Source organism: Rhinolophus ferrumequinum, chromosome 8, assembly GCF_004115265.2.
Source record: "Rhinolophus ferrumequinum isolate MPI-CBG mRhiFer1 chromosome 8, mRhiFer1_v1.p, whole genome shotgun sequence".
In the NCBI taxonomy this organism is placed as follows: domain Eukaryota; kingdom Metazoa; phylum Chordata; class Mammalia; order Chiroptera; family Rhinolophidae; genus Rhinolophus; species Rhinolophus ferrumequinum.
Genome location: NC_046291.1, coordinates 29,468,243 through 29,481,810, shown reverse-complemented (window position 1 = coordinate 29,481,810; position 13,568 = coordinate 29,468,243).

The window sequence follows — 13,568 nt, the reverse complement described above, 5'->3', positions numbered from 1 at the left end:
TAGCCTAAATACCCTTGTTATCTGCAGTTTCCAGAAGAAGCAACTGAGGCACAGAGAATTTACCCGGGCCTTGAAAGACGTACCATGTTTCCCTGAAAATAAGACCTAACCGGAAAATAAGCCCTAGCATGATTTTTCAGGATGATATCCCCTGAACATAAGTCCTAATGTGTCTTTTGGAGCAAAAATTAATACAAGACCTGGTCTTATTTTCGGGGAAATACGGTAGAATGGGGGCTATTTTGTGTCTCCTTACCATTAGAGTGCTCTTTAACAAACAGGAAATGATTTGGGGGAAAGATTGAAAACAATTCCAGAGAACTAGTTAAATTACTGTTCTCTTCCATCCCTGCCTCCTGGAAATGTGAATTCTGACAGCAACGGGCTTTATGTTGTTGTTTGTTTAATTAAAAAAATCACACATGAGATAATTTCATGAGTTGCAACAACAGAAACAACAACAAATCCAATGCATTGGCTGAGAGACGTGGGACATTGCCTCTCTCCCGATGCTGAAAGTCAGGGTGAAACAGCAACTTGCACCGAGCCCACTGCACCTCCCCCTTCCACATTTCTGTAGTTACAACATTGCTGGCAAGATAACTGGATTTCCAACAGGGAGAAGGGTCCATTCACAAGGGATTTCATAACAGAAATTGCTAAATAAGAAACTCCAAAGGTGTACGCAGTACAATTCTCTGCTAATCTACTAATTAAAGCTGTTAGATATGATGGGCATCTAGAGTCTATGCTTTAGTTTATGGGCCTAGGTGAGCTGTAGGTTGCTTAGAAATTATAGATTGTCACAGAAAGTCAAGTCATGCATAAAAGAAATGAAAGATTGGTGGTGGTGGTGTCTGTGTGTGTGCTTGTGTTGTGTGTACCGACTTATTTTAAATAAAAGCTGTCTTGTGAGATAGTTCAACTTGGATTTGATTATCTAAAGGGAGGTGGACTTAAGGAGGGAAAATCTAAATGGTAAGGTAAGAGTATTTCAATTTAATCTGTTATTAAAAGACTATATCTTACCCATACTTCGCCTTTCTTGGTCTCTCCCTTTGTCTCTTGCTCTATTTTTCATGATCAACATTGAAATATTGTAGTTTTAGGTGCATTTCTCATTGTTAATTTCTGGGTGTCAGTACATTAGGGTTGACATAGTTGTCAAACGGATATCATTTGACACCCTTCCACAAAGACATGTACCAGCCTAAAAGGAGATTATTTAATTTTTAGCAGGACAGAATTCATTCTAACAATTTGTTCCATTTTCGTCACCATTTGTACTTACTAGCATTTAAATAGCACACTTTTTTTTTTTTTTTTTTTTAGGAAAAAGCCAACGCTATATTAATTTGCTACCAGGACTTCCAGCTTCCAGCATAGCATGCACCTACCAGTGCTTCTTGCAGTATTCTTTGAAAGCCAAATGGCTTGATAAAGTCAGAAGATGAGAACAAATATTTCAAACCAACCCATCCTCTCAAGTCAAAAAGAAGTTTTATTTTACTGTTAGCACAATTGGCTGACAAAAAGAAGGCTAAAAATTAAACTTTCAATTTCTCCATTTAGGGGAGCCCCTTCTACAAAAGTGGATTCATATTTCATTTAAGGTGGGAATCTATTTCACTGTAAGAGTCAAGTGAAACAGTAAGGAAATTCAGTTAGTTCATCTCTTATGAGAGGAAGGCAACGTACAATTCCTCCATTCACCAAGTGGTTTTCGGTCTACAAGTTGTACAAAATGTTTACTTCAGATAACTAAGTCCCCTTTCAGTGCATACCACCTCTCATATATTTAAAACTGCTCTGTGCTTGTCTCTCAGGATTGTTCAAACCTCTCTGAGCAGCTGAAGTGGCTACTGAAAAAAATCTAAATGCAATCTCTGCTGTCCAATCATAATGTTACCTAAATTACCTTTTCTTATTTTTAAATTATAAAACTCAAGTTTCTGCCAGTCAGAAAATTTGAACACTGCTTATGAACAGAAATACTCAAGAGGTCCCACCTCGAAGACAGTAACCGTGTGTGCAGGAGAAAACAGTATTGTGTCTCTGAATCCTGGATATTTGATTTTTTTAAAATGAAAGAATTTAACCCAGGATTAGCCTTTGCATAGCATCAACCTTCAAGAAAAGTTAGAACGGAGCTAGCCTCATTTTCCTCAGGGACACTTCTTTTAACCTAGAGATCATTCTTACCTGTCACTCTGCACCAACAAAAAGGAAACACGAAGATGGAATGTGTTTAAAAAGAAAAAAAAAAAAAAAGATCAAACAGAAAACCCAGGAAGGAGAGAGAGAGAGATTGAGAGAGCAAAATAGCAAGAGAAAATTCTGAACACAGCCCTGCTTCTGAGCCGCTGACACCTTGATTTAATCATTCCTTTGACAACTATTAGTTAACTTTCCATCATGACTCTCATTACCTGTATCCCAGAGTTATAATAAACAGTAACATTAATTAAAGGTTTCCATGTACCAGACATATACGGAGAGTGTACTAAGCACTCTACACATCTTATCTCATTTGATTCTCTCAACAGCTCTCTGAGATAGAAACTATTATCCCCATTTTAGAGATAGAGATAGAGAAAGCTGAGACACCAACAGGTTAAGTAACTTGCCCAAGACCCCTTGATTCCCATGCTGTCATGCATCCCTCTTCCTGCTTTGTTTTCCAACCCTAACTACTGAATTGTTGATATCTATATAGCAACGACTCTGTTTCTTTGGAATATCACTAAAATCGTGATTAACATTTTTGGGGATTGTGAAATATATTTATTCCAAGTCATGTGTTACTTGTTAGCAGGGAATTAGACCCTGCTTTTCCATGATCTATGTTTAATGACTTCACCTCACTCAACAGTGTATCACAGGAGGATCATGGCCACTAGTGGGGAAGCTGATAGACGTGTGGAGCCAAAATGAGTTTGAATTTAGCTCATCTCATTGTGTTTTTACATAAGAGGCGCTGCAGGGGAGCTCAGTAAGAGTCCCCCACCGGGCAAAGTGACTCCAGAAGGCCAACAGCCAAGTGCAGATGACTCACTGCACCAGCTCCCCAAATGTTCACTGTGTCCAGTCTCCAAAATCCTCCTGAAGGCGAGGGATTTGAGAGATAATGACAGAGTCACTAAGGAGTTTGGGAGTTGTTTGGAAAAGATGAGTTAATGACTCTCTCCAAGCATGAGAAAAGTCACCACTGTTATTCCAGTTTGGGGAAATCACTTCAGCTCAGGTGTTGAGTGCTTGGTGCTAAGAATGGTCAAGGGACACAAGACTGTCTCACAGCCAACTTCAGCTCTGTCATCCCCCAGCTTGAGGTATCATTTTCCCTCCCGGAAGCATCCTGGAGAAGTGCACATGGATATTTAAAAGCCCACCCATCAGCATTGTTGGAAGAAGAAGGTGAAGCAGGCACCTCTCTATCAGAGAGCCAGTTATTGCAGCTTTGTCTATCGGATTTGCCTCAGGTGACAAGGGCAGTTACAAGGGAAATCATGCTCCCGCTGCCATTGTCAAGGACTGGCTTGCTTTACTGCCTTCCCCTGCAGCCCTGTAGGCTCTTGGTGTTTAAGAAGCACCCTGGACTGCCGGGACAAGGGCAATGGTTTGAGATCCAACAGCTGGTACTATATATTTTACTCTGCCGTCAAGTGCCATTTATCCTTGGCTCTGTCCTCTCCCTTAACTCCTACAATTGTCTAATCAACTTGGATTCTAGTTCCTCCCCATGACCACCATCTCTTGCTTACATTACTCTAATGGCTCCCAAACTTGTCTCCCTACCTCCATTTTGGTCCCTCCTCCAATTCATCCCCACCCTGTGCCAGAAGGAATCATGGTAAACGCAACTATGACTATGTCTCTTCCTTGTTTAAAACCCTAAGCGTGACATACAAGGCCTTTCATAATCTCTGCCTAGCTCTTCAGCCTCATCTCCCACCATTCCTGCTCCAGGAAGGATATTGTGGAAGTTGATAGTTTACAGTTGCCCTACATACTCATGTATCACAGGCATTCATTTTTTGATAAAAGGGAGAATTTGTAGCTATTTCTACCACTGAAAGCTAATCGAGCCCCTTATTGGATGCACTCCAGCTCTCTTACTCCCTGCAAAAATGGGCTGCAATGTGGATCCAGAAGAAAATTAGAATGAAGGCATAGATATCTCCATCATCACCCTGGGACACTCCTACATCACCCTGGGACAATGAAAGGAATCCCAAGTAGGGATATTACTGGACTAACAACAACAACAACAACAACAACAACAAAATCAAGCAAGATCATTAAGTATCACTAGTGCCTAGGCAGTGATTTGCCTTATATTTAGTTTTTAGTGCTCAGCATGATATCCAGTACATAGTCATGCTCAGGGTTGATTAGTGTACCCTCCAAAATTCATGTGCTTCCCAGAGCATCAGAATCTTTTTAAATTGTTTTATTCTTTCTCTCTTCTATTCACCCCAAGCTCCAGTAAAATGTGGATGCTTTTAAGATCAGAGGACAGGTTAATGAGATAACACTAGTAAAGCACTTTGCCCCCGGGAAAAATTTCCTATGTAAACATGAGATATTATTAGACATTATCAAACTTCAGCCTGGCCAGCAGTGACCCAGCCAGTGGTGAGTCCTTTTCCTTATCTACTGTTTGGCCAAATTGGGTTCTTTCTCTAAGGCAAAGAGTGTGGGAGGTCTCCTGCTGGCTGGTGTTGGGGACTCTGATAAGTGACCCCTTTCACCTCCCCTTGAGCAGTGCAAACAGATCATTTGACTACATTTAATTAAGGCTATATTCTTTACTAGCATTTAGCCCCAAATCTTTTTGTGCATACACATTAAAGCAATAATCTTTAGGGAATTTTTCCTTTCCTATGTTTGTTAACTTCAAGGTGAATTACTCAAATTTATCAATGGGAAAATAAATTTTATTTCATGTTTGGTTGTGATTTTTTATTACTTCTTAGGAATGATTACATAGCGTTTGCCCCCTTTATTTCTGCTGTTTTTGACCAATTTGGAAAAAGGAGAAAAACATATTGGTTTCAGGGACATTGGTTTTAGAACTTATTAAAAATAACAAAAAGAGTGCAGCCGGATGGCTCAGTTGGTTAGAGCGCAAGCTCTTAACAACAAGGTTGCTGGTTTGATTCCCACATGGGCCAGTGAACTGCACCCTCCACAACTAGATTGAAAAACAATGACTTGACATCTGGAAAAACACACTGTTCCCCAATATTTCCCAAATTAAAAAAATAATAATAAAAAAAATAAAAATAACAAAAAGAAAAGAGTAATTTCAAAAGAAAAGAGCAATTTACAATTAGTAAATTGCAATCAAACTTAAATGTTTTAAACTAACATTTTCCGTCCTCCCAAAAAAGGAAGAAAAAGAAAACGTACAATTGTTTGAGTTCTAAGAGAATCAGTTTTTAAAAAAATTTTCAAGGGAGCTTATTTCATCATCAGAATTGACAAGGACGTGACAAACTAAAAGAAACCTAAAATGACGGCAGTCATTTTCATCAACATGAAGATGACAGAGAATCTTAACACAGACCCTTAAGAAATCCCACTACAAAGGAAAAAAGAGTTCACCCACAATTACCCACTTCTCATGCACACATACTAAAGGTACCTGACATATGACATTAGCCAGTGCACTTTGGTCAATCTACATTTCATCAGATTTCATCAGTCATACTTTTCAACTAGAAGGATGATCTTTCAACGAGATTATTAAATCCTAACCATGTAAAGTATGAGAATCTTCTCTCCTTCCTTCCTTTCCCACACACTCCATCCTTCCTTTCCTCCTTCCTATTATGTACCAGACACCGTGCTAAGTATAGGTGAATGACATACATTCTACTGCCTATAAAATCAGCATTTAAACCACTGGGTTTGTAGACCTCACAACCTTTGGATGGACAGAGATGCACCTTGGGAAGAGGAAATTGTCTTTAATGTATAAGAGACAAGGGAAAAGTGGAGGAGTAGGAAAAGGATAATTGATCAGAGTGATTGCTCTTGGATGGTCCTATTTCAGACAAGTTTGAAAGGCCCAGTTATGATCTACTGTTAATATTCTCACCATTTTATTTCCTCCTCTTTTCCCTCCAGTGAATCAAACATTCAACAGTTACTCAAAACCACCTAAAATGACCCCCCTCAACCTATGACATATGATCCATGTGTTTTTACCTGGGATATATGTATTTATATCACAGGCTAAAGTATGAAGATGTGGTATTCTCCTAACTCTTTTCCTCTCTGAATACTGTTTCCTAGGAACGTTTGTGCTTCATCAAAAAAGGAGGAAGAAAGAATGAAAGAGAACCCCAGTAGGTTTTAGAAAAGTATACATTAAAGTTGTTTAAATGCATATTTAACATTTACTAAAAATAGCTCTGATTGCAGGAGAAAATTAATTAAAGCATACGAAAAGCTTCTAATCAGATTTATGCTACCCGATCGTGTAATTAAACCTGGCTTTCAGGCCATCCTCACAAGTTTATTTGAAAAGGAAGAGAGATCATTGTTTATTGGAATTGCAATAATTTGGGTTTCTTTAATTGACTCCTGGTGTGAATACGTTGATGCCTGCTGTTCTCTAAGAGGCAGCATGGAAAGTGTCCAGGAAAAGTTCACAGTCCAGGGGTAGCTTTGGAATCTATTTTCCATTGCAACCCAAGTCTGCCACTGGAGCTTGAGTGCGGCACAACAAAATGCCAGCTTTCAAAGGCAGCTTCACCAGGCTGCAGACACCTCAGCTGTGTCAGGGGCTGGAGAAGGAGCCCAGATTTGAGCTGGGCCATCAAGATAACGGAGCGCATTTCCGAAATCTTACCTTCTCCAGGTCTTAAAGCACTGAAAAGCACTAAAGGGCACCGAACATTGTGACTTCAGGAGCCAACAGTGAGGATTTGGAGACAGCATTAACATTCTGACATGAAGTCAGCCTGAAAAGAGCTGCAATGAAGGGAAAAAGGGGAATACTAGATCTTTCTCTTCCCAGTGCTCCCAAATGCCCAAAAGCAGTGTTGCAAGTTGCCTGCTAAAAATGAGTACATTCCATAGGAATTTAGTAAGATGCAAAATAAAATAACCCCTAACCCACTTGAAAACAGAGACACGTTTTGAAGTTCCTCACTACTCTAAGCTCTAGATTAGAAATATCTAATTTTCTTTATAGGGAGTTTAGATAAGAAGGAAGGTAGAGATGGGTGGGGGGTGGAGGGTCGTGAAAGAGGAAGTGGGGATTTCAAAGCCTGCTTTGAAGGCATAACAGATAACCAACCCTTTATACAGAATCCTAGCAGCCACCCTCCTCCATTCTTCTGAGAATATCCAGCATGCACATCGTGACCATGAACCCCACCATGTTGGAAGAACATGGACTGATCACAGTCCTTTCCCCAACTCAGTCCCCCGGAACACAGTTGATCTTTGTAAGGGTAGGTATCTGATCAAGCCCGGCCAAGCTGAGCTTTCCCCGGGGAATTAGAACTGGAATTGGAAAGAAGTCAGTCTCTCTTTAGGTCCCTGGCCTGTAGGATGTAAGTCCAGGAGCCATGAGAGGCCATCCTATGGGCCTCCGAAATGAGAAGCAGCATTAGCACCCGAATGCCATTCAGGCCCCGGCTTCTGCTTGTTCCTGAGATGCACTTCAGTATCATCATTGCCATCATAGTTAGCCTTTTTGCTTAAAAGCAAACAAATGAACTCTGTTTACAGACATAATTGTAATAATAAAGAAAAATTAGGATGTCTTTCTAATCATCCTCTAGGTCTGCTTCCTTTTCTCCACTGGACTTTCCTATGTGCACTTCTAAGTGCCTGAAATTTCTCTTCCCTGGAGAATATTCCAAAACAATAGTGGTAAATGGGAAAGGAATGGGAAATACCAAAGCAAATGAAACAGTAGATTTGGAATGTACTGAGGGCACCTACTGGCACCTCCACAAGGACTGGGTGTCTGTTGGGGTCCTCCAAGAAGCAGACACCAAGACAGGGTTAGATGTGCAAGAGATTTATTAGGGGGAAAAAACTGTGAGGGAAAATGGGGGAGGAGCCAGAAGAACTGTCAGATGGGGTACAGGTCTGACCATGTAAAGAAGAGGGGGAAAGAAGAACATTTGGATGGAAGTATCTTAGACTGCCGTGCAGTTTTAAAACTGCTCGGCAGGGCTGCTAGGATGTCCTTGAGCCAAAGTCACCCACCAGAGGAGTCCCCTATCTGCAGTGTCTCCCAAGAACAAGCCTGCCCGCTGTGGGACTTCTATCATACTGTCATCAGCAAGGAGCAGCCAGTGGGTAGCTTGGCCTCAGCGCAAATGCGGTGATGGATTTCAGAATGCAAAACTGGAGCCCTCGGTCAGTTATGCACCTCACAGATGGAGCTCTGAGAGGTGCTTTTTCATGGCCTCTACAGTCTGCCTCTTCTCGCCACAGGACTCCATTCAGTAGCTACAGCTTCAACGTCCATTTGAATGCCACCTGTTCCTCTGCCTTGATTCATACAAGCAGAAGTACTCTATCCCTCTGAATTCTCACAGCATTTTCTCCATCCCTCTTACGTAACTTAATACTTTTTATCTTGCATTGTTTTCCTGTAATACTTTCTACTTCGTATTGTGTGTATTATATACAGCACACCCAGACAACTAACGCCAGTGAGACAGCATTGTGTCAGGGAACTGAAGTGGAGGAGGAGGCTGCTGGCCTTAGTTGCTTACTCTGGTCACTGGGCTCTTGACCTGGATACTGAGTTATCTCATTTAGCTACCTTCTTTATTCCCTTTCTTCTCAGACTCTTATTTGTTCACATCTTAACATTTATAAAACGGGGATGCCGCTTTAACTTAAGTCAAAAGTAATTTGCCACCTGCTGGCAGGAAAGTAAGTTGAGACAGAGTTGTTATTGTTTGCCCATGGGAGAACTTAGCGAGGCACATTTACAATAAATGAAGCAAATATTTATTGCTGAAGGCATGACTACACTTTCATGTTTTGTAGCAAAACAACAGCCAAGCACTTCAGAAGATACAGGAAGAGAATTGCCAGTCTACACAACAGGCACCGTAATTACCTACAATAAAAATTGACAGCTATCTCAGGAGAAATAGCAACAGTTTTAAAGTTAAGGGAGGTTGGTGAGATCAACTCATTCATTGCAGAGTCACCCTCAGGTGCCAAATATCTTTCAAGATGACTTTGGATGACTTTCAAGAGAAGCTGTTTACCTTCACGAAAGGAATAATTTAATTAAGCTAAGGACAAAACTATGAGTTTAACCAAAAGGAACCACAAATGAAACCTGGTATTCTACAATATGACTAACAATAGACTGCCTAAGCCTACGTTTGCTAAGAAGGTTGAAATCGCTAGGCCAGATGATAAAAAGCAAAGGATCCCCATAATGCTATGCACAACTGCCAACAGTCACAAATGATTCAGAAGAATCCAGAGGCTGAATTTGAAAGAGGTTTATTCTCAAACATTGAATTATGTACTGAAAAAGAATATATGAATAAATGTCATTTTTGGGTTCATATTAATGGTAGTGTTTTTTCCATTAAAACCTGTTATTAAATTATCAGTGTACCTTAAAATATATGGCATCTTAGATGTGAGGAACTAGGGTTACTACACTAATAAGTAGAATGGTTCTTTAACTTTTGACTTTGGCTTGATGCCAAACAGATTTGTTAAGAATGATTAAACCCACACCCTGTAATGAGAATTCTGTACAGTTTATAATGTTGAGTTGGCAAAACTCACTATCTATGTATCACAATTCACTCTCCCTCCCTTGCCTATGGAAAACATAACTAATCAGCCATGGAACTCCTTTTTTGGCTAGGCCAGGACTCTGCAGAATTATTTTCAATCAAGTGTTCTAAGCAGCCACTATCATTGGATTGGATTTAGTACATAATAGGAAACCAATCTGCCATCTCGATGCTACGTTCTTATATGGAATTAACTCCAAGGAATAGACAAGGGGTTCTAACACCTGTCTCCTCTTTCACCACCCTAAAGAATTAATGAAAACTCGTAATAGTATGGCCAAAAGAACCATTTGGGGATCAGTTTGGAATCTTCTTACAGGTTCTCTAGACCTGTGTCCAATATTGCGTTGGGCCACCCCACGTTGTTATCAATCACAAAACATTCTGTTCCTGTTTACATATTTATTTATATACATATTTATATACAGCCTTTAAGTATTTTTTAATTGATGTAGCCAAAAGAATTTTTCCTTAAATGCACTACAAATGCTTGCTGTCTGTTCTGCTAACTAATGAAAATGGCAGTATGGTACTGTATAAAGTTTAAGACCAAGAGTTCTGTATTTTTATTCTCTTGGTCTTTAGTCAGAGTGTACGATCCTTTATTGGGAAGGGTAAAAATCACTTCCTGCTTAGAATCCAAGCTGAAAATGTGTCCCCCATTTCAGAGGATCTTGTAACATCCTGAGTCACACCATCAAAGGCTCCCCCAGGGAAAAACACCTCACGGTATTACTATTTAACCATGCCAAGCCCAGCATTACATAGGCTCACTTATTTTCCCTTGCTAGGTGGTGAGCTTCCTGAGCCCTATACTATTTATCTATGTGTCGCTATTATCAAAACATTCATGTAAAAGGTGCTTGATAATATGTTTTCCTTTTTTTTTTTTTTGAATGAAAAAAACTATATGATTAAGACCTATCTGGAAAGGGCTCAAAGGGGAGAGAATGTTTCCACCACACTGAGCAACATCTCCATTCCAATCTATTGTAACTCATAGATCTGAGGAAGAAATAAGAGAATTTCATTTCTATAAATATTACCTCTTCCTCACCTCCATCCTGAAGAACTTCTGATATTCAAGGAATTCCTCAGCCTAAAAATAACCATTTAGTGCTTCCATTGGCTGCATCTGTGGTTCTCAATGCTGGCTGAACATTGCAACCATGTTTCCCCAAAAATAAGACCTAGCCAGACAATCATGCATCTTTTGGAGCAAAAATTAATCAGTCTTATGGGTCTTAGATTAATTTTTGCTCCAAAAGAGGCATTAGAGCTAATTGTCCGGCTAGGTCTTATTTTCAGGGAAACACGGAATCACTTGGGGAGCTTTTAAAAATTATCAGTGCCAGGGCCCTACTTCAGAATAAATTAATCAGAATCTGTGGGGGTGGGGCTTAGGTGCATCATTTCTCCTGGTCTTGCAACAGGACCGATGCTGTTATCCCCATTTTCCAGATGAGGAAACTGAGGCTCAGAGGTTAAGAATTTTCCCATTACATATCTAATAAGAAATAGAGTAAGTCTGGTCCCCAAATAGCTCTCAGATGTATGTTGTTTTTGTTAAGTGCCCTCTATAACATATTTTAACGACATGTGAGGTAGCACCACCAAGAACCCTTACTAAATTGCGGATAGGCTGGTAGAGCAGACACAGAGAGCCATTCATATACACACCGCACAGGAGAGGACCTTCGCTGGCCTCAGCAGAGCAGCCACAAACCTTAACTGTCTCTGAATTGTCGACTGTCCTGTTACATCTCAGCACTATGACCAGGATGACTGTTTTCTCTTGAGGAATCAGAAGGTGAGGGCGGCCCAAATATTAGGGTGGATAGCCAGGCCACACGTCAGCATATTTTATAAATATTACCGTGAATTCTGAACACTTTCAGTTCCTGAATGACACTATGTGTTTAGATTTCAGTGAGAATAAGTACATGAGATGCAATTTGACTTTAAAAAAAATAAAATGAGTTAAATAGATTGATACGGGTGAACCAAAAGTAAGAACAGCTTGCCTTCTTCCTCATCTCTACTTTGTTGCTTTCAGCTTATTTATTCCCTAGACAAAACAATAAAACTCAAAGCGATTCCCAGCAAGACTAAAGAATTCCCCTAAACAGGCCCATCTTTATTAGAGAATCTACTTCATCAACATTTTTTCCCCAAAAAGCTGTGTGAAGAGCTCCTTTTTCCTGCTATTCTTCACAAATCTGGAGCTGCTGAAATCTCTTAGGGGCAAGGTGGGGTAGCTGCCAGACTCCCCGGGCTCCAGGGAAGGCAGACTTCTTTCCCCAGCTTGTGGCTGACTGGGGACAAGCCTCCCACAATATGGATTTCCTTGTCTGAACTCCCCCAGCTCAGCAATGTCCCTTGTCAGAGCACAGAGCCTGCAGTTAGATCACAGATCAGCCCAGGAAGCAGCTAGGCATGAATCACAGAGGCTCATGGATTTCTGCCCAACAAAGAACTCCAGCTCTAGGAAACTTTCTGGCCCAGACTTTTCCTCTGTCCTAGAGGAAAAGCAGGTAATTTCCAACTGGTCCTGTAGAAAACCCATGCAAGGATCACGCAAGGCAGGTGTATTCACCCCAGTCTACTGCTTTATCTTCTCACATCCACACATGCTATTTTTCATACCAGCTGCATCCTAAACCCCTGAGTTAAGACGGTGATTAGTGGTGGTGGTGGGCGTCTCAGTAGGAGCTTTCTTAAGAAGAAAGGGCTTTGATTGAGCCAATGAAAGCTGTTGCCAGGGAACCAGATGCCATGAACAGGCCACTCCAGCAGCGTAAGAATACAAGCTGCGAGTGCTGGACTGAGCATTAAGTGTACTTGGCAGCCGAGTCCTAAAAGGCCTGTTAACCCTTTGTGCACCTATGTCTCGATAGTGATTCAAGAGGATTATCATAAAATCGGAAAAGCTACCTTTGCTATCAGTATCTCCCATTGGAATGTACCATTTCAAAGATGTTCTTCCTGCTTAACTAACAACTCCCCCAAACACCTGCTTCAGGTGGGTTGGCATCAGAAGTAAGCCCAAGCGAGAGCTGGCTGGGAGCATGAGGGTCTGCAGAGGGCACTGACCATATCTGATCGCCCTTGTTATAACGCTATTGATTCCTCTCAATTCGTGGTACAGTTTTATCTGGTCTTTTGGCCTCTGGAAAAGGGATGGTGCTGCCCCAGGTGGGTCTGCTCTGTGAGATAAGAAGAAACTGCTTCTCCTCTTCCTTAAATGTATACTTACAGAGCCTCCTGGACCAGCCAGAGGTTGGCAGCCTCTGACCCATTTTAAGATTGTTGCGTGGGCACAGGCTCGCTCTCTGAGAAAATGGGCGAAACGGGCAAAGCCTCTGTAAATGGGTCCCCCCGACCTACCTCTCACAGGATACCATCCTCTATCTTGCCCCACTTCTTCCTCTCCCTCATTTTTCCCCTATTAATCCCAAATCCAGGTATCCATTCTGGGTCCCATTCCTGCATGGCATAATTCAATCTCTACAGAAGGGACTGCATTTTAACTCAGTTCTCAGGAAGACCTGAAGCCTTTCCCAAAGGAAACTATAAAGATTGAATAAGGCAGGGAGGTTACCTGTGGGTTAGGGGATCCTGGGTTCACAAGGTGAATTCTAGCAATATATGGGCATTCAGAAAAGTTTCTGTCAGAACCCAGGCTCCCTGATGCCACTCCCTCTTCCTCAAACTGTCAGTTTCAGCTCTCTGGCTGCTCCCCTCCTGGGGTTCAGGGTGGGGGCA